At 39.2% G+C, this 21,496-nt stretch overlaps 1 pseudogene; it reads right to left on the bottom strand.

Annotated features, from left to right (window-relative positions):
• Positions 1-12,332: 12,332 nt before the first annotated feature.
• Positions 12,333-13,072, bottom strand: LOC125316272 (annotated as a pseudogene).
• Positions 13,073-21,496: the final 8,424 nt, after the last annotated feature.

The raw sequence follows: 21,496 nt of genomic DNA on the forward strand, positions 1-21,496 counted from the left end.
ATGGTTTAATAATACCATAATGTGCACTATAACATCATGTTATGACTTTTAATTGGCTATCACATAACAATCACAATGAAGTAAATAAGACTAGTGCAAGTCATTGCGGTTGTGTATCATTAATCGATACGATCCCCTCTATGTACTATAACTATAACTCTTTACTCATCATGATTCATAAATAAGAAATATAACAATGGTCCAACTATAATGTCTCTGTTAGAGACTATCCAATCAAACATTCATCTACTTTCATCATGTATACTAAGTAGAAAATAGGATATATCAGAAACACAAATAAATGAGTTCAGAGTATCAAATACATAAATTAAATACAGTCATAATACAATATCATCAGTGATGTCCAATAATACCCATCCTTTCAACATATTCATTAAATATTTTGGGCGGCATTCCTTTTATTAATGGATCCATAATCACAAGATTGATGCTAATATGTTCAATTGATACTCTCTATTTTTAAACTTCTTCTTTAACGAGTAAGTATTTGATTTTCATATGTTTAGTACCTTTATAATACTTGTCATTTTTAGAGAAGAAACTGCTGCAGAATTATCACAATAAAGTTTCAATGGTTTGACAATACTGTCGACAATCACAAACCCCGAAATAAAGTTCCGCAGCCATAATCTATGAATAGTGGCCTCAAAGCATGCCACAAACTCGGTTTCCATAGTAAATGCAGCAATGATCGACTACTTCGCACTTTTTCATGAAATTGCACCTCCAACCAAAAGGAACCGATAACCAAATGTTCATTTCCTTGTATCGGCGCATCCAACTCAATCTAAACATGAATTTCTAATTATCTAAAGATGATTGTATCTTTTATAAGTGAGCATATAATCCTTCACTCCTTGCAAGTATTTGAAAATTTTCTTTGCAGCTTTCTAGTGATCTAATCCTGGATTACTTTGATACTTGACAAAATTGATGTATGGTCTAGTATACGTCCGAGCATACATTAAGTTCTCAACTCACGAAGGAGGAGGAGACCGAAGAAAACTTTTTTCATATATGTGTGTGTGTGTGTGTGTGTGTGTGTGTGTGTGTGTGTTCACGATCGATTCTCCTATATCAAAATGGTTACAAGATTCACCTTTATATATACACATTATAAGACTCTTGATCTACTCTAAAAACATGAACAAACGCGTATATATATATCATTAACTACACATTAAAAAACGAGCGGACTCTTTGAAAGACTTGCATAATAATGACTTTTGAAAAACAATACAATAATAAAGACAAGTCTTGAGAGTCAAACGATCATGGTTCATGTATCATTAGCATTCACGAATTTGGTTTAATTTCTAGCACTCCCCCTTAAACCAAATTCTCTTCCATCGCTTATCCCAAGCAGACACTTGAACTTGCGAAATACATCAACCTTGAGAGGCTTCGTAAATATGTCTATTACTTGGTCTCCTGTCTTCACGTGTGAGCCTTCAATCTCTTTCTCTTTTACTTATTCTTAGATAAAGTGATATCGAACATCGATATGCTTGTTTCCTTCATAAAATACTGGATTTTTTTGCCAAAGCACTGGCAGAAATATTATCAACAAAAATTTCTATCGATTTCATCTGCTCGATATGAATTTCTTTGAGCAATCTTCTCAGCCATATTGCATGACAAACATATAAGGATGCTGCAACATATTCAGTTTCACATGTCGATAGAGTAACACTTGGTTGCATCTTTGATGACCACGTGAAAGCAGTATCACACAAGAAAAATACAAATCTAGCAGTGCTATTTCGATCATCGATGTCTCCTTTATAATCACCGTCAGAATAACCTTTAAGCTCGAGAGATTCAGATCGACAGCAGTGTAAACCGTGAGAGATAGTACCTTTAATATAGCGAAGTATCCTCTTTGCAACTTTAAGATGTGTCGATTTTGGTTTCTCCATGTATCGACTCACAACTCCAACACTATACATGATGTCCGATCTTGTACATGTCAAATATCTCAAACTTCCGATCAAGCTTCAATAATACATTGGATCAACATTGATACCTTCATCAAACTTCGAAAGTTTGAGTTAGCACTCCATTGGAGTCTTGACCGGTGTACTGTCCTTCATGATAAATTTATCAAGGATATTTTCAGCATATCCTTTCTGGGAAATAAAAATTCCTTTGGCACTTTGCTTCACTTCTATGCCAAGGAAGTAATTCATGAGACCATTATCCGTCATCTCGAATTTCTTGACTATGGATGCGTTAAAAGCATTGATCATTGCCTAACTATTTCCTGTAAAGACAAGGTCATCAACATATAAACAAGCCAGTAGAACATCACCTTTTCCATGCTTCAAATAGAGTGCATGTTTGTATGGACATCGACAAAATCCATTAGCCTTGAAATAGGAATCGATTCTGGAATTCCAAGCTCTTGATGCTTATTTAAACCGATATAGAGTTTTCTTTAACCATAGCACTTTATCTTTGTAACCTTTTTCGGTGAAACCCAAGGGTTGTTCAACGTAGATCTTTTTATCAAGAACGCCATTTAGTAATACTGACTTGATATCCATTTGATAAATTTGTCAAGTATTTTGAACAACAATAGAAATTATCAATCTCATCGTCTCCATGCAAATGACAAGGGCAAAAACCTCACCATAGTCGATACTTGCCTTTTGCTTGTATCCCTTTGCGACGAGTCTAGTTTTATATCTCGTTACTTCACCTTTCTCCTTCTTCTTAGCCTTATAGACCCATTTAACTCTGATTGCTTTCTGATTCTTCGGCGGGACGGGGAACTCCCATGTTTGATTCTTCCCAATGAAATCGATTTCTTCATTCATGGCTTTCCTCTATTTCTCTTCTTTGATAGCATCATCATATATAAAAGGCTCATAATCAACAAGAAGACATACAAGATGAAACTTGTCGGTAGCTTCATAAATCTCAAACAATCTCCTTGATCTTGGAACAATCGGTTCATCAACACCATTTGAAGAAGTCAATGCTGATGAACCCCGAAGAAGACATTGGAGAAGAAGGTGAAGAGTGATCCTCCAACTCCACTTGGCTTGAATCACCATGATCAATTGCATCGACTATGGGATTCTCTTTTCACATGTCTTATTCGTCAAACTTAACATCTCTGCTTACATATGCTTTCATAGTGTTAGGATCAAATAAACGATAAGCTTTTGCTGAGGAATCATACTCGATAAAGACAAACTCTTTGCTCTTGTCTTCCAACTTCGATTTTTTTCGATCTGGGATTTCAGCATAGGCAATGCTCCCTCTCAAGTGAGAAACACTAGGTGTTCTCCCGCTTCATGCATCTTGAGGAGATACGCCTTCAAGTCCATGTATGGGACATCGGTTTTTGCAGATAAACTACGGGAAAAGTACACTAGAAGTGCCATAACTTGTGTACGGCGTTCACTTAAGTGCCATAACTTTCAAAACGTTCACTTAAGTGCCATAACTTTCAAAAATCGTTCACTTGAGTGCTATGTCGGAGCAAAATCGTTCACTTGAGTGCTACAGTAACTTTTCCGCGCGTGCCACGTCGGCTTTCCGGCGTCTACCGTAACTTTTCCGGCGTGCTACGGTAACTTTTCCGGCGTCTACGGTAACTTTTCAGGCTGCCACGTCATATTTTCCGGTTGCCACGTTAACATGGCACTCAAGTGAACGATTTTTAAAAGTTATGGCACTTAAGTGAACGTTTTGAAAGTTATAGCACTCAAGTGAACGTCGTACAAAAGTTATGGCACTTCTAGTGTACTTTTCCCGATAAACCGCACACTTCATAGCTTCACCCCAAATCTCCTTTGGCTGATTCTTGCTCTTCAACTTTCTTCAAACCACGTCAAGAATGGTTTTGTCGTTTCGTTCAACCTTGCAATTTTGTTGAGGGGAATATGGTGCCGTCAAGAAACGTCGAATACCATGATCAATACAAAATTTGTTGAATGCGGCTGAAGTGAATTCTCGTCCACAATCGGTCTTCAAAACTTTAACGAAATAGCCACTCTCCTTTTCAACTAGGTACTTGAATTGCTTGAAAGTATCAAACACTTTTGACTTCTCTTTAAAAAAATACATCCAAGTTTCCCAAGTAGAATCATTAATAAAAGTAACAAAGAATCGATGATTACCACGGGAATGAGGAGTGATTGGGCCACATACATCGGAATGTATCAACTCAAGTAGCTTATTCGCACGATACATTGCTTCCTTCAAAAAGCTGGCTCTGGGATGTTTGCCGGGGACACACCCTTCACATAATTGATCGGGATGATCAATATGTGGTAAGCCACACACCATCTTCTTGCAAGAAAGTAAATTCAATCCGCCAAAATTGAGATGTCCCAACCTCAAATGCCACAACCACGAACGATTATCAGCACATGCCTTCAAGCATCGAGCCATCTCATTCTTTATGTTGAGAATGAACATCCTGTTCTTTGACATTTTCACACTTGCAATCACTTTATTATTTTGATCTCTTAGCACAACGCTAAAATTTTTCATGTGGACAGTGTAGCCTTTCTCCGGAAGCTGTCCCAAACTCAAATTGTTGCTTGACTTCTTCGGAGCATAATACACATTAGTAATAAATTGACGTGTACCATTCTTCAAGCGGATGAGAATTGTACCTTAGCCTTCAACAGTGATTTTGTAGTTATCTCCGAACGAGACTTTCTCTTTGACTGTTTTATCCAATTAAAAAAACATCTCCTTTCGTCCACACATAGGGTTGCTTGTACCAGTGTCTAGATACCACATATCACTCTATCCACCTTTATCTTCTTTGTAGGCTAACATAAGAACTTGGTTGGCTTCATTCACCAAGTGTGCCTTTTTGTCGGCTCCGCTACTTTCTTTGCTCCAACACATGACCAAGTTTATGACAATGATAACATCGAATTTTAGATTTATCATACCATTGGCAGCTCGAGTTCTGTCCTCTTCCACTAGCACTTCTTTGGTTCCGGCGTCAATTGACGTTGCGAACAACATCTTCTCTGCTTTGGCCATGACCTTTTTGGCCATGACCTTTTCCATGAAAACGGCCTTGGGCTAAGGCTCTATCGCGATCTTGATTCGTCCCTCGAACTTGCGTGGGGACTCCACGTTGGTCCTCTCATCTCGGATAGTCAACCGAGTTTGGAGTACTTCCTCAATCGACTCATGGTGGTTTCTTTTGAGTCACTCTTCATGAGCTTGCAACGAACCCGGAAGTTCATCAACCGTCATGGCATCGAGATATTTGGATCCCTTGATCGCAACAACAATGTGTTGTCCTTCTTGTCCAAGGACCAAAGTATCTTCTCAACGACTTAAACATCAAGAACATCTTCACCATTCCTTTTCATTTGATTCACAATAACCAAAACTCTTGTAAAATAATCAACAATCACCTCGGATTCTTTCATATGGATTATCTCGAATTCGCCTCGTAGAGTTTGAAGATGAATCTTTTTTACTTTCTCAACACCTTGGTGCATTTTGTGAAGGATCTCGCACGCCTCTTTAGACGTCGTGGCGCTCGACACCTTCTTGAATGTCGAATCATCCAAGGCTTGAGAGATGATTGACATGGTGAGTTGATCTTTTGTTCAAACTTTCTCGAGGGCATTCCTTTGATTCTGATTCAAGGTGGCTTCATCAGCTCATCATAGCCGGTGTTGACCATTTTCCATACACCATGAGCACCGAGCAAGGCATTCATTCTAGAAGCTCAATTATCAAAATTTTCTTTGGTAAGATGAGGATATTGAAGAGGAAACTGAGTGTTTGTTGAAGCCATGGTCACACACCATAAGCTCTAATACCAATTTGATGGACGAGAAAAATACCGAAGCGTCAATATTTGTATACGACGCTCATTTTAGTGCAAATATTTTTTTTTTGGATCACCGAAGTGCCACATCGAAGAAAAAATGACCACCGAAGTGCTAATTAAGGCCAAACGGTACATGTGGCATTTATTTATTTATTTTTTAATTTTACATGTCAAATTTTTTTAAAAAATCAACACACATGGATGCCACGTGGACTTTTCAACGTTAAAATAGTTAATTTTTTAAAAAAATTAAAATTAAACAGAAAAATAGCCTAAAAAATTCAAAAAAATGAAAAAAAAATTGTACTTAATATCACACAAAGATGAATTGGTTTGTTATCCCTTTATGGCTGGAAAATGGAAAAGTTTGCTATCCCTTTGCTGGCCTCTCTAAAAAATAGTTAAGCTTAACCAAATTAAACAAAAAAATAACCTCAAAAAATGAAGAAAAAAAAGGTAAGTGTGAGATGCGGCGGCGAAAGTCGTGAGCCCTTGCAACTGTCACCCCCACCATTGCCGGCAATGGCCGGCGAGGGGTGAAGGATGGCCGAGGGGGGTCACCGGGGCTCGTTGACTCCCGTCGAGGGCTCGCCAAGGTTGGCAAGGCCGACCTCGCCCGGAGTTGGGCAAGGTCAAGCCTCGCCGTTGCGGGGCCCGACCGGCCTCTTCCAGCGTTGGCTCGAGGCTTGGCCGTTGCTCTCGCCGACCTTAGCGAGCCCTCAACGGGAGTCCCCAGGCCCCGTTGACCCCCCTCGATCATGCCCCGCCCCTCACCGGCCATTCTTGGTGATGGCCGGACGGCAACGGCAAAAGCTACAACAGAGGGCTCCATCTTTTTTTTTTTTTTTAACTATTTCTATTTTTTCAATTTTTAGCTTATTAGGTGAAATTTCTTATTATTTTTTGGCTTTTTATTATTGCTTATTAGGATCACCTGCAAGCCACGTGTGCGCCATGCGTGATTTCCGACAAGCCACGTCGGACTTGGCACTAAAATATCCGTTTTTCAAAAAAATTGACGCTTAAGTGATAAAAAAAATTTATTTACACTAAAGTGAGCGCCGTACATAAATATTAGCATTTCAAGTGTTCTTTTGCCCTATTTGATGAGATAAATCGAAAGTGGGGCTCACACAAACACTCACTACTCAACTCACGAAGGGAGATGGCTCCCCCGTCTCACCTGTCTTCCTTATGGAAGTTCTTCTCTACCTTCTCTGTAAGAGCCCTCTCCATCCCACACGGAGATAGTTTTGCCCTAAAAACCCCCAAATTCCAAAACCCTAACCCTAAATTTACACAGATTCCTCACCATCATATTGTCTTCCCATTCAAACCCTAATCTCAATACTGGAACCACACCATTTCCCTTTATTCCCCTCACCAATCCCCCATACAATCTCTTTCTAAGAGCTCCTTCCATCCACTTTACCAGTGAATCAGCCTTTCAACCTATGCTCCTGTCATGTCTTTAAATCTCGCTTCCACACCCATGAGTTGTCCCAGGTTGAGCCACTATCTGATGGAGTCACGCCGTATCAGGTAAGGAGACTGGCCTCCACTTTCCATCCATTGATTTTCTGGAATCGTGAAGCAATAGTGGGAGGTGTGGCTAGCTTGCAGCCGTTTAGATGGACATTGCAGGGCTTCTGTTTTCCCTGATAATCAACCTGCATAAACCAAAGTAAAGATGGACCAGACTTACGAGAATAATTTGAGGGTTGCGACTCTCCTTGAGCACCTGAAAAATTAGGAGACTTATCTCTTACGGTATCCAGGGCATTAGCTCCTACTGTTTGGAAGAAATTCTCTTTTTGGAAAATCCCAGTCACAAAGTGGAAGTCGGGAAGGTATGGGCTGTGGTGCTTAGCCCTATTAAGCCACGGCGTTCATACGAAACTTTGAGCATAGGAGAATCTTAAGCTGGAATTGTCGGGGGTTGGGTACACCCCCTGACATTGGAGGCATTGAGAGTTTTAGTGACTCAAGAAAGGCCCGCTATCGTGTTTCTTATGAAGACAAAAAATGAAGAGAGTGTTGTGGAGCGTGTGAAAAAACAACTTCAGTTTAAACACATGGTGGTAGTAAATCCAGTCGGAATTGTTGGGGGGTTAGCAGTCATGTGGAATGACGAGGTCCGTCTGGATATTATGGGTAGCTCGCAGGAGTATATCGATGTAGTATGCAAGGAGGTGGAGACAGGGAAGACTATGAGAACAACCTTCCTACATGCGCCAACTAATTTCCAGGAAAGACTACTGTTATGGGAACGGCTGAGAGGGATCCATGCTAATAACTGACTCCCCTGGATTTGCATAGGTGATTTTAATGAAATTTATACCAGTGGGAGAAAGTTGGCAAACGAATGACAGATAATTACAGGTTAGAGGCTTTTAATGATTTTCTGAAAGATTGCTCCTTGTTGGATATTGAAAGAAAACGGTGCACCTATACATGGGCGAATAATAGAGAAGGGGATGCCTTGGTAAAAGAGAGATTGGACAGAGCTATTTGCAACTTAGACTGGAGGATTATGTTTCCTAATGCCGAAACCTTTGCGTTGACGGCAATTGGATCGGATCACAGTCCCATCATCCTTTCTTTGTATCCAAAGTGGGTAAAGAGGAAAAAAAATTTAGATTCAAAGCCTACTGGTTAGAAGACAAGGAATGTGGATAAATAGTGAGAGCAACATGGAATGATCCGAAAACCAATCAGCAGAATTTTCTTAGTAAGCTGAGAAAGGTTACAAGCGAGTTAGAATTGTGGAGCAAGAGGACATTGTCCAAAGCTTACCGTCAAATTGAGGCCCTAAAAAACCAACTCACAGAAATTACTAATCGCAGAACAGGAACAAGCCACAAGGAAGCAATTGAAAGCATTTCTGGGCAAATAGAAAAACTGTGGAGACGGGAGGAGATGTATTGGGGGATGAGATCTCAAATTAATTGGCCAAAATGGGGGGGGATAGGAACACAAAGTATTTTCATGCTACAACTGTGTAAAGAAGGCAAAGGAACAAAATTTCAATGCTGAAGATAGACGACCAGAACTGGTGTCGGAAGCCCAATGTGTTACGACAACACACAATTGAATTCTTTCAGTCATTATATAGCTCAGAGGGGGGAAGAGACTTCCAATCAGTTCTTGACCAGTGCTCAGTCTTTATCAAGAAGGAATGAACGAATCCTTGATGGCGGATGCATCTATGGAGGAAGTTAAAGTTGCAGTGTTTCAAATGGGTGCACAAAAGGCCCCGGGTCCGGATGGTTTAAATGGCCAATTGTATTAGAATCATTGGGATATCATTCAGCATGATTTGTTCCAAATGGTGAAAACCTTCTTTGACATAGGTACATTCGATCCTAGTCTAAATATGACACATATTTCCCTCATTCCCAAAGTGCCTAATCCTGAGAGTTCAGACCGATTAGCCTGTGCAATTTTGGTTATAAAGTAATTTCTAAGGTTATGGGAAACCGCCTTAAGCCTTGGCTTTCTGAGCTTATTCCCAGGGAACAAAACGCCTTTGTCAGTGGGAGACAAATTCAAGACAACATATTCATAGTTCAGGAAGTTTTGCATCAGTTGAGGATCAGAAAAAGAAAACAGAAATTCCAGGCAGTTTTAAAGCTTGACATGCAGAAGGCGTTTGATAGAGTGGAATGAGACTTTCTCAAAGCTTGGATATTAAAATTGGGTTTTTGTGAAAAATGGGTCTCCTTGGCTATGTATTGTGTTTCCACAGTAACCTTTAGTTGAAATTTAATGGGGAGCCGCTACAATACTTCCACCCAACTAGAGGAATCAGGCAGCCGGACCCCCTATCCCCTTACCTTTTCATTTTAGTGGCAAGTGCTCTATCCCACCTTGTTTCAAAAGCAGTTGTAGATGGCAGCATTAAAGGAATAAAATTGAATAGATTTTGTCCTACACTGTTTCATCTTCTATTCGCCGATGATGCTATTTTCTTCCTGGATGGAAGCATTGAGGAATGCCAAAACCTAGCAGTTGTTCTGAACCAATATCACTTTTCCACAGGCCAAGCCATCGATTTGAACAAGTTCGGATTTTATTTTAGCAGTGGTTGTCCACAATCCTTGCGCCAGAATATGGCTTATGAACTGAGAGTTCCAGTCATCGAGAAGACGGGGAAGTACTTAGGGATTCCATCAGATTGGGGTCAATCTAAACATGAAATTGGAGGCGTGGAAGGAGACGCTAATGTCCAAGGCTGGCAAGGAGACTCATTAAAACAGTAGTACAAGTTTTACCACAGTATGCCATGTCCATATTCAAAATCCCAATCTCTGTTTGCAAAGACATTGAAAAAAGATCGCGGATTTTTGATGGAAAAAAATCGAAGCCAAATCGGGAATGCATTGGAAGAGATGGGAAATTCTGAAAACTAGAAAGGATAATGGAGGGCTGGGTTTTCGAGATCTTATTACTTTCAACAAGGCGATGTTAGGAAAGCAAGCATGGAGATTAGTAAACTCACCAACAGCCCTTTAGAGCAGATTATTGAAAGGCCTCTACTTTCATAGGAGAAAGTTTTGGAATGCAGGGAGGGGACCTAGGCCCTCATGGGGTTGGCAAAGTCTGATCATAATTAAAGAAGCTGTTATTGGAGATGTTAGATGGATGGTGGGTAACAGGAAGTCCATAAATATTCGTAAGGATAGATGGTTGTCAACTGGAGTGATAGGCGGACTATCAAACCGGGAAGATCCTATTTTGGTGCAGGAACTGATCAACCAAGGAAATATGACTTGGGAGGAACACAGGCTGTATGAATTGTTTGAAGAGCATGCAGTGAGCGAAATTAAAGCAATTCCATTAAGCAAAGATGCAGGGGAGGATAGGCTCATCTGGATAAGAAATAAATCAGGGGAGTTTTCCGTGAAGAGCTCCTATAATAGACTACAACAACAAAACCAGCAAAAGCAAATCAGTCAACCTTCCTCCTCTTATCAGACACCAAGATCACTATGGGGGAAAATTTGGAAACCACATGTCTATCCCAAAGTTCGTCTTTTTCTGTAGAGTGCATGCCAAAACGCATTACCGACGAAGGAAAATCTATTTAAGAGGAGAGGAAAGTTTTACCTGACCCCATTTGTTCTCTCTGCCACCAAGCGCCTGAGACGGTAGAGCATATTCTTTTGTTATGCCCCTGGACCGAGAAGGTATGGACTGAGCCGAGGTTGAAAATTACCATATCGCACCAAACCATAGCCCGATTTGATAAGTGGATCTCAGAAAGGTTTGAATTGACGGCCAGCTCATCATCGGAGGAGGAAATTGCATCAGTTCTTTGGCACATTTGGAAGGCACGAAATGAGGCCATTCTTCCGTGCATCCTAGCTCGACCCAAACTCAGTAATTGAAGCAGCCCTTCGCAACACAGGAAAATTATCTTAGATGGAACACAAAAGCTAAAAAGGGAATTAATTTTCGAAGCCACCTACCTACCTGTACAACGGATTCCTCCAGCAACTGTATCTCTCAAGCTAAACATAGATGGATCTTTGGTTGAAGGAACGTGGGAAGGAGCAGTTGCAGGGGTGTGTCGAGACTCAAAAGGCTGCCTTGTGGATGGATTTGCAAAAACGAAGCTAGCCTCTTCTGCGATTGAAATTGAAACCCTGGCCTTGTTGGAGTCGCTGGTGTACTTGGAAGAAAACTGGGAGTTGAATGCACGAACTGAACCGAAGCTAACACTGGAAAGTGATGGCCATCATGGCCTTTCGTTGATAAGCTATATTTCGGGCGCAGATCAAAGCCCGTGGAACGTGCGGGCCTGGGTGGATGTCTGCAAGCAAAAATTGGCCCAGTACAAGAATCTGAACTTAGCCTATCGTCCACGTGGAGCCAATCATCTGATAGTCTGGATTGCAAAAGCCCAACGAAAAAAACCCCTCCCCGTTAATTGGCTGTGTAAGCCCCCACAAGTCCTTTTACATATCCTTTTTTTTTTTTTTTTGGTCAAAAATCCTTTGTTTAGATGTTAAGAAACTGAGTTCTACTTTGAGTTAATGAAATATTTTTTTTTCCAAAAAAAAAAAAAAAAAAAAATCACAAAGGAGGATGAGACCAAAGAAAGTTTTTTCATATATCTGTATTCACAATCGATTCACCTATATTAAAATGGTTACAAGACACACCTTTATATAAGCTTATTAAAAGACTCTTGATCTATTGTTGAAACATAAATTGACGCATGTATATACATAGCATTAACTACACATTGAGATACGAACAGACTTCTTGAAAGACTCACATAATAATGACTCTTGAAAAACTATACAATTATAACGATAAGTCTTGAGATAGTACATGTATCGATAGCATTCATGAATTTGATTTAATTTTTAACAAGTAGCCCGCGTGGGGGGGGAAGCGCAGAATTTAGGTGCTGCTTCCTTTGCAGAAGTTCATGATCTGAGGAGCCCAATTTGCCCAGCTTGCCGGTGAGGTATGGGCCATTATAGGAAAAACCCAAAAATGGAAGAAAGAAATTATTATACAGAGGCAACAGGAGGGTTCAGTAGTAGCCGAGCACAGCATATACTGTCTGAATTATGGTGAGTATGAAGAGGAAGATGGCGGCGATGAGAGACAATATAGTCCAAGGACTCCTGAAGTAGGTGCGGTTGAGATTAGCCCCCCAGCATTTGAGAGTAGCCCTCCCCTTGTTCCAAGGCTGCTTGCGGTACTCACTGATTTTCTTTTGCACCGCGTCGAATCTCTTGTTGGATTCGAGCGGCACTTCCTTGCAGAGCGACTTGAATAGCTTAGCGACCTCCTTGTTGTTCCCAACGGCATTCTGGATGATGACTTGGGCGTGGAGCAGCGCGACATCCGGCTCATCGTCAATGATGTTGTCCATGAAGGGTAGGATGTGATCTCGTTCCCCGCCTCGACATGCAAGCGCTCGAAAGTCATGAGGTTGAGGAACATGGATTTGGTGGTGTCGTCCACCACGATAAGGGGGAGCCTCGGGACCCCTTTGGAGAAGGAGATGTCCCTGAGGCTGTCGGTCTTGCTCTTCTTGAATCGGATCCAGGCCTCGAGCTTGGTGGCTGACCGGATAATCTCCTCGCCAGCCAGAGACTCCTCGTTTTCCAGCTCGGGCTGGACCTCCTCAGGCTGCATCAGCAGGCCTTTCCTGAGGACGTCCACGACATGCAGGCATCTGCCCATCTCCTTGTTGCCCTCCTCCCTCATGTGAACAAAATCGTTGTTTACTCGTGGGACCAAGAAAAAGTTTTGAGTAAATATGTCATCCTAATATAAGTTTGATGTAAATGCTTCGCATGGATATAAGTTTTGAGTTTTTCGTGTCACAAAAAAAAATTCAAAATAAATATGTCACTGAAGGAATAGTATATAATTTTTTAGTGGCTTTCACCGTATTTTCTATTACAAACAACCCGTTGTAGGTAGTATTTCATTAATTATCTGTACAAGTTCGAGCTCACAAAATACACAAAAGCATCACAAATTGAATACCTTGAAATCGTCTAGAGGCATCATAGTGAAATTCTACGAGCCAAAAGTCGTAACAGTGAATATATATGTATATATATATATATAGGAATTTTCGTTGCCAATAGTTTGTGAATTTGATGTACGCCTGATCCACATGCACGGACACTCCTTGAAAAGTAAGCCAATCAAGAGTTTTGAAAGGCCAAGGTTCAGAACTTGGAATCGAATCAATTTGATGTTATCGATTAATGCAGGAAAATCGGGCACCAAATCAACCGGTCATCTGTTCTTATTATTGTTTTTCATGCGATGCTACCACCGTAGTTTATCAGTACAATTGATTTTGGCATCGGCAATTCATTCTTCAAAAAGCAACATAAATTTAAGGTGAAAAATATTGCTAAATTTGGATCTTGAGTCAGGTTGGGTATGGGCGTTAACACTGTATTGCATAAAAATGGGTCAAAAAGAGTTAAATTGTCGGCCCAAATCATTTTGACGGACCTATATATAGGTCACTTTTTGTGCATGAGCTAAAGAGAAGATGTGTTTAAGCATGTCCCATGGCAGCCATAGGAAATGAATGGCATGCACGCGAAGCACGACATCTCGTGACCGTGTCTAAGCTTTTAAATTTGACGAATCTCACAAATGTCTAACTATTTGAGCTTTTAAATTTGACGAATCTCACAAGTATTTGCCTAAATAAAAGAGTCGTTTAATTTGAGATGCGACACTAGATTTATAATACTATCTGTTTTTGTTGTATTTGATCGCAATTTTTTACCTAGTATGTTTGGGATATGCCGGATTTCTTATTTAAGCAAAAAGATATATCCGAACTCAAATCAACGTCAAACCATAGAGGCAAAGGTGAGTTTCTATGTTGAACTACATATCCATGTTTGGTTTCATTTTTCTTTTTTAGCTTGGGATTACTTAAAGTGATTGATTGCGAGCATTTATGAGCTCCAACCAAGAGCTCTCTTAAAAAGATGTCTCGAGTTTAAGCTCACGCATGAAATTGGACCTGAATTAGACGACAAGGACCAGATTTCTTGATCAAATACCTATTGGGGTCGTGTTGTAGCAGTTCGACTAAGATAAGGATTGTTACTTTCCTTTAGGCGGAAGGACAACTCAAGCACTAATATTTGTATACGGTGCTCACTTTAATACCAATATTTTTTTTTACTTAAGCATTATTTTTTTAAAAAAATGGTTATTTCAGTGCCAACTCCAATGAGCTTTGCCGGAAATCATACGTGCCATATATATGGCTCACTGGAGGATCCCAGTCAGCAATAATAAAAAAAATCAATAAAAAAAATTCCATGCAATACTAGCAAATTGAAAATAAGCCAAAAAAAAAAAAAAGAAGTTGCATCCGCGAGGAAATGCAACAGAGGAATCTGAAAAGTGCTTGACCCTCGACTCAATAAAGCCGCACAGTGGACTCCCAAAAAAAAAAAAAAAAACACACCCGCGCGGATGGCACAGAAAGAAAGAAGGATGCAGTGCAAGTTTTATATCCGATCGAGTTATTTTATTTATGACTTATCGTGGACTCTAGTGTGATCTAGGTATGAAAAACACTTACACTTATGATCAATTGTTACTTTGGAATTCTCGGATTGACCAGTGGACGATTCGTTGCCGGCTTTCCCCGTGATCATCGCTATGTGCCAATACTCGGACTGAATCACGTAAATATCCAGTGACTTTTTATTGTTCCTCATTTATTTCTATAGTGATTCTGCATTAATTTAGTTGTAAGATCCGATTAGCTTCAATGTTAATTTTATAACGTGTTCATATCTTTAAGTGAAGAGAGTATGTCACGTTTTGGACATCAGATAAAAACAAAAAGTGTTTAAGTAATGTCCCATAAAGAACGTGGGAGTCAAATTGCATAAACTAAAAAAGCTTGTGTTGAAATTAAATGCATGTAAAGTGACATGCGCATGGGCTTCTCATATTTGACATGACATTTGTTTATAATTTGGGCTTTGCTAGCCTAACAATTTTTGGGCTATAAGAATATAGCATATTGTGAATTTGTGAGTCTTGAAAAAGTAGACCGTACAATAACTTTTATTTTTATTTTTTTTAGATCCAAAATAAGCTATTATCCTCTTAATAGGTTTAGAATAGTCAGTCATGTAAGTATTTCTCTTATAAGTTACTACTCAACGCCCTTCTCCGCATATACATCTCATGTAGCAAGGAGAACAAAAACACTATTTTACAAAGAGTGAGTTTTCTATAGTATAGATGATCGGTTAGCTCATGACAATCATACGACTTCTCATAAATTAACATCAACCAGCACATAAGACATTGTGTCAAATTAAAATAAAAAAATAAAAAAAAAGAACTTCCACAAGCTTTGTGTGGAGAAACATGGATTCTAGCGAAAGTAAGAAGAGAAATGTTAGGCACATAAGAGAGAGAAGACTAAAAGTGGGATGTTATCTAGATGTTGAGATGTGGTTCATACTTCTCACCGACAAAAAAGCTCGGGAGCAAGCTGGAGTCGGGAGACCGCCCAGCCAGGAGCCATGAGAGCGGCGTCCCCGAGCCGCTAAATGGATTTTTTTTAATAGTTTGGACTCATATTTTATTGGTTGTTTGGGCCCGAACCCATGAGTATGTATTGTTATCTATACCTTGTCGCGACCTAAAAATAAATTTTTAGGTTAATGGATTATTAGGTTAATTAGATGAATTAACTAACCTAACACGGACTCTCCCAAGCCCTACCAATTCGCAACTTAGGTTTGATTTTTAATTTAGGAGCCGCCACTAATCTTTTTTGGTAGGTAGATTAGATACCTAAATAAAGTACGGAAGAATACTTTATTTTTTGCTAACCAGAGGTTTAGGGTTCGGGGACTTGATTATGTTAATTTTTGATTAACACCCTTTCGGTACCAAATTTCATGAAAAATCCTTTTTTGATTGATCGATGTGATTTGAATGATTTTGATTTTTTGAAAAAATGCAATATGAGATCATATATTATGCGCCCGGAGGATGATTTTTGGTATTTTCGTTAATAAAAGAAAACATTCAAAAGCAATAAAAAATATGAACAAAATTAAACAAAAATGCCCATAATATACCTTTATTTTCTAAATTTTCCGATGAATCTTCTCATTCCCGAAGATCCGGGCCGGAGCGAGATTCTATCCACTACATTCTCGGAGATTCGAGCTAGTATGCGGATAATGATATAAGATGTCATCATCCCTTCTCGCCAAAGGGCGGAATACGAAATCTTATACTAAATCGCCATCCCATCCCATAAGATCATGGTTATGGCTTGCAATTTAATATTCCGAAGGGTCGGGCACATAGGGGAGCATATATTATGGGGAAGATTGTTTAATAATGTTCAAACCTTAAATAACAATCATAAAGATGAACATAAAATAAACATGAGATAAAAAAGGATAAGATGAAAAAAAAAAGTAAAAGAAATCAGCTAGATCGGGAGTTATTCGATATTGTGGCAATTTATCTATAAGGAAATATTGCGCCATCTCTAACACAATATAGTCTTTTCTATAAAACTGCACTTTCCAAATACATGCAACAATCTCTGCAAGATATATTAGAAATAACAACCTGCTCAAGATATGATTATATAAGAATAACTCGAAATAGGCAACAGTGTATCTAAAATATATTCAGATTACGATTGTTAACTAATTCGCGGATAACTTTCCGAATTCGAATTCGGAACCAATCTCTTTGGGGAGTCCTCTTTTTGGGGACCTTCAGAACATGCGCGAAGAAACCCCTTAATTCTCTCTTTTCCTTTTGGCATGGACAATCTAAAAATAAAATAAAATAGGAAAGAATCAAGAATGGAAAGACTTAAAAAACAAGGCCTGAACCCCAAGTGATTCGTGAAATTATGGTGGCAACGGTCTCGAAGTGTGAGTTTCATCAGAGGAAAATCTATGCCGTAAACTTCTTCGATTGTTCCTTTTGATTCAACTTCTTTTCCTCCTCATGAGGCCGTGCATGAGAAATTGCGTGGCTTCAGTTGTCCACCCCACCTTCAAAATCTGCATGAAGCACAAAAACTCTCTTCCTTTTTTAACAACGGCCTTCACTGTGAACTGCATGAATTCCTCTTTTGACGCTGACAGGACGCACGCCAGATCCTGAATTTTATGTAATAGCAATCCTGCATGGTCTTCACTTGTAGGCAATTGATATTACAAAAGCAACAATAAGTTTGCATTTGCAAAATAAGCACCACAGACTCTGCCCGAAATTAAACATAATTATGACTTCAAAGCACGAAATTGTTAAAGGACGAGGGAGACCAATGGTGCATCCCAAGCTGCTGGATGTAACCCAAATTTAAATGCAAACCAACATAAACCTTATATCTCGATTTTTCTTTCTCTCGCTTTTACTCTCTATTTCGTTGTGATTGTGCACCGAATTCCGGTACTAAAAAAGCAGCCATTGATGAGCGGAGTGGAGCTAGGTTTCGTGAAGATCCAGCACCATCCAATATTTTCTAGTACTAAATAATGGATTTACGACGTTTCGAACAGACTGGGACAAGCCTATGCTAGCTGGCTTTTATTGAATCTTAAATCGGGTTTGGGCCACCACAACCCCCCAACCGCCGCCCCCCCTCCCCCTCTCCCCCTCTCTCTCTCTCTCTCTTCTCTCTCTCTCTCTCTCTCTCTCTCTCTCTCTCTCTCTCTCTCTCTCTCTCTCTCTCTCTCTCTCTTCCTTTTATTGAATCTTAAATTGGGTTTGGGCTTCCCCGCCCCCTTCCTTTCATTGAATCTTTCCCCCTCCTCCTCCTCCTCCTCCCTCCTCTCTTTCCCGATACCAGATTTTTCTCTTCGACCTGTTGTCTACTTTCGATCTACTTCTGAACGAGCGTGAAGAGGTTCTGGTCCAAATTCCTATATTAATAAGACATATTTGGAAACAACGAAGTATGACAGCCTTTAAAATTTTTATTCAATGCAACTTTCCTTCATTTTCTTTTCTTCTTCCAGATTTCCTTTTTTACTTTCAACAAAAAATCTGTCTCTTCCTGTCTTCTTTCCCTCCATCATACTTCTTTATGTTTTTTTCCCCTGGCTTTTTATTCCCCGACTATAAATAATTCAAAGGAAGCACGGACTCAAAAGATCAAGCCAACATCAAGCGTAGTTCGAAGTGTGATAAGAATATCTGCACCAAACTCGACTTAGAATATTATGTCTCTCGTTCATATTTTTACATTACAATGATCTTTAATTATTATGTCGACGAAATAGAACAAAAATTTCACATATCAAATATGATGAACCCCTTTAATTTCAATCAGAACGATATTAATTCATAGGCGATGATTAAGATTGGATCAACGGAAACGTTAGAATAGCTCCTCTAGGAAGGCATTGGCGTGTTTCACGGTCTGATGGCTAGTTCACTCGCAATCATACGGGAGATGAAATGCCCTTCTGCAACAAGAGACAAATTTTGGGGCTACAGAGATTACGAAGTCTTTTGAGTCTCCGGCATGCTACTGCTTCAATTTTTCCAACCGCTGAAAATTGACTTTTGGGGGGTCATTTCAATACCGAGCATGTGATGAGCTGTTCCCTTCCAATTGTTGTCATATATTATGCTTCCGAGTCTTGGGGCCCACTTTTTTGATGAATTCTATGGATGATAGCAGGATGATGTACGTAATGATGAAATTCGAGGTCAGTTATGGGTAGAGCGTATTAACGTCAAGTGCGCAAATGTTGGAAATCCAACATAACATGACACTTGCAATGAAAAGGTCTTTGAAAGGTGTGGTACTTAGGTTGTCGACTTAAAGTTATAACACCCAAAAGAACATGATTTTAAAAGTCGTGATACTCGAATGGTTTGAAAAAAAAAAAAAAAACAAGTTATGGTCCCAAGTGTTGTGTGAAAGTTATGACGCTTGTGATATCATTGTCCCATAAATGAGATATATAGCCGTGGTCAATAAGGCTTGGAAGAGCCCGTTACGATACATAAGTGCCGCCTTGCAAGAGAGTTATACACACCCACCTAGCATCGGTGAAATCTGTTAGGAAATTATATTTGATTTTGAAGAAAACAAAATTACCATACTTTATTGAAAAGACTTTGATTTATACTTTGAGAATTTACTACAAATATATCTCTAAGCCTTTTGTATTCATTATTCTTAACACCTTTATTCTAATAGAAGCGGGACTCGTGGCAGAGGCATACTGATACAAGAATCATGACGAGATATATTGTGATCTTTGATTTATCCTCATTATTTAATCAATCTTATTCTTGCTTATTGTAGCAGATTAAATTTCTCTCACTAACGGTCAATTATCTGGTTAGGATTGCATTTCTAAGTTACATTGATTGACCATTAATCACAAAGATATTTTCATTACATTGCATAGAAGGAATCTTGATTGATTGGCAATTACCCCTTAGACAATTTCTTTTATTAAAAGCTTGATTTATAGCATTAAGGATTTGATTGTATGGGCGAGCAAATTCTCTCAAATCTTCGGTTCCTCTTACCTCAACGGCTTGTGATCTTTATTTGACAATCAACCAATAGCTAGTTTTGGAGATTGATCATCCGAGTAATTCTATCCAGCAAGAAGCTCGGAAGACGATGAGTATATAAAGAGCGCTAAGTTCGAAGAGAAGTAAGATAGATCGAGAGATCAATATCCATATCTTAAGAGAGCTTCATCTATTTCAATTATTTACTCATGCTTAAAGTGATATCTTGTGAAAGGTGTTATACAAAGTCAAGTGTAGAGTGGGATAACCTTGGTAGATGCAGAGCTCGCTTCTGGTGGAAGTGTTTGTGTTCAAGCAATCACATCTTTCTATAATCTCTCATTTAATTACTTAGTGAAATCGAGCTAGTATGGTGTTAGTGTGGGAGAGTGGACGTAGGCTTACCAAAAGCCAAACCACTATAATCTCTTGTGCATTATCTTATACTCTCTACTCGTCTCTATTTACTATATGGTAGAAGCACCGCATGGTTCTATTAACTATTTCTACTCCTATCAAGCTTGGAGCTTTTATTTTCGCAATATTTTATCAAGTTTGATCATAATCACCTATTCACCCCCTCTAGATGTTAGTTCTAGCCAAATCAACAATTGGTATTAGTTATTTGGAGTGTGTGCTTCTAAGCTAACGATCTTCAATGGCTAGCATTCTTGGAGCAGGTATTGTGGAAGGTCAAAGCAGCACCCGACCTCCATACTTTGATGGAAAAGAGTATAACATCTGGAAGAACAAGATGAAAGCATTCATCAAGTCTACAGATCCATTAATGTGGGATGTGCAAAATGGAGCAAATCCTATAGCTTCTTCACCAAAAGAAAAATTTTCTGAAGAACAGAAACTTAGCTCTATTGAAATATCCAAAGAGAAGCTTTAGATTCAAAAGCACTTTACTTGTTTTATTGTGCTATATCTCCAGCTCAATACAATCGTGTTTGTTCTTGTGAAATAGCAAAGAAAATTTGCAACAGTCTTCAAGTTACTCATGAAGGAACCAATATAGTCAAGGAAAAAAAAAAAACAAATATTCTCCTTGGAAGATATGAGTCTTTCAAAATGAAACCTGATGAATCTATTTTTGATATGATCAACAGATTCACGGATATTGTAAATGGCTTAGCCTACTATGGTAAACAAATCTCGCAAACCGAAAGAGTCAACAAAATTCTAAGGGACTCACAAAGGAGTGGAACAACATCAAAACCTCAATTCGAGAAACCTCGAGGATATCGGCTCTATCTATTGATGAGCTCGTTGGAACGCTGACATCTTATGAGTCCGAAAAATCGAATGCTGAGGATGGCTCCAAAGGTGAAAAGGAAATTGCTTTGAAATAAAAAAATATATTATTCAACTGATGCAGATTCAGAGGAAGACGAGTATGATGGAGAACTAGCCGCGATGGTAAGGAAATTCAGAAGGATGGCTAAAAAAGGAAGAAACTTCAAAGGAAGACGATAGTTCAAGCAACTTGAGAAATCTTCTAGCGACAAAGAATAAGGTAAGGAAATAATTTGTTTTGAGTGTAGGAAACGTGGATATATCAAGCCAAATTATCCACTCCTGAATAAAAACAAAGGGAAATTT

The sequence above is a fragment of the Rhodamnia argentea genome, chromosome 8 (assembly GCF_020921035.1).
Source record: "Rhodamnia argentea isolate NSW1041297 chromosome 8, ASM2092103v1, whole genome shotgun sequence".
NCBI classification, from domain to species: Eukaryota; Viridiplantae; Streptophyta; class Magnoliopsida; order Myrtales; family Myrtaceae; genus Rhodamnia; species Rhodamnia argentea.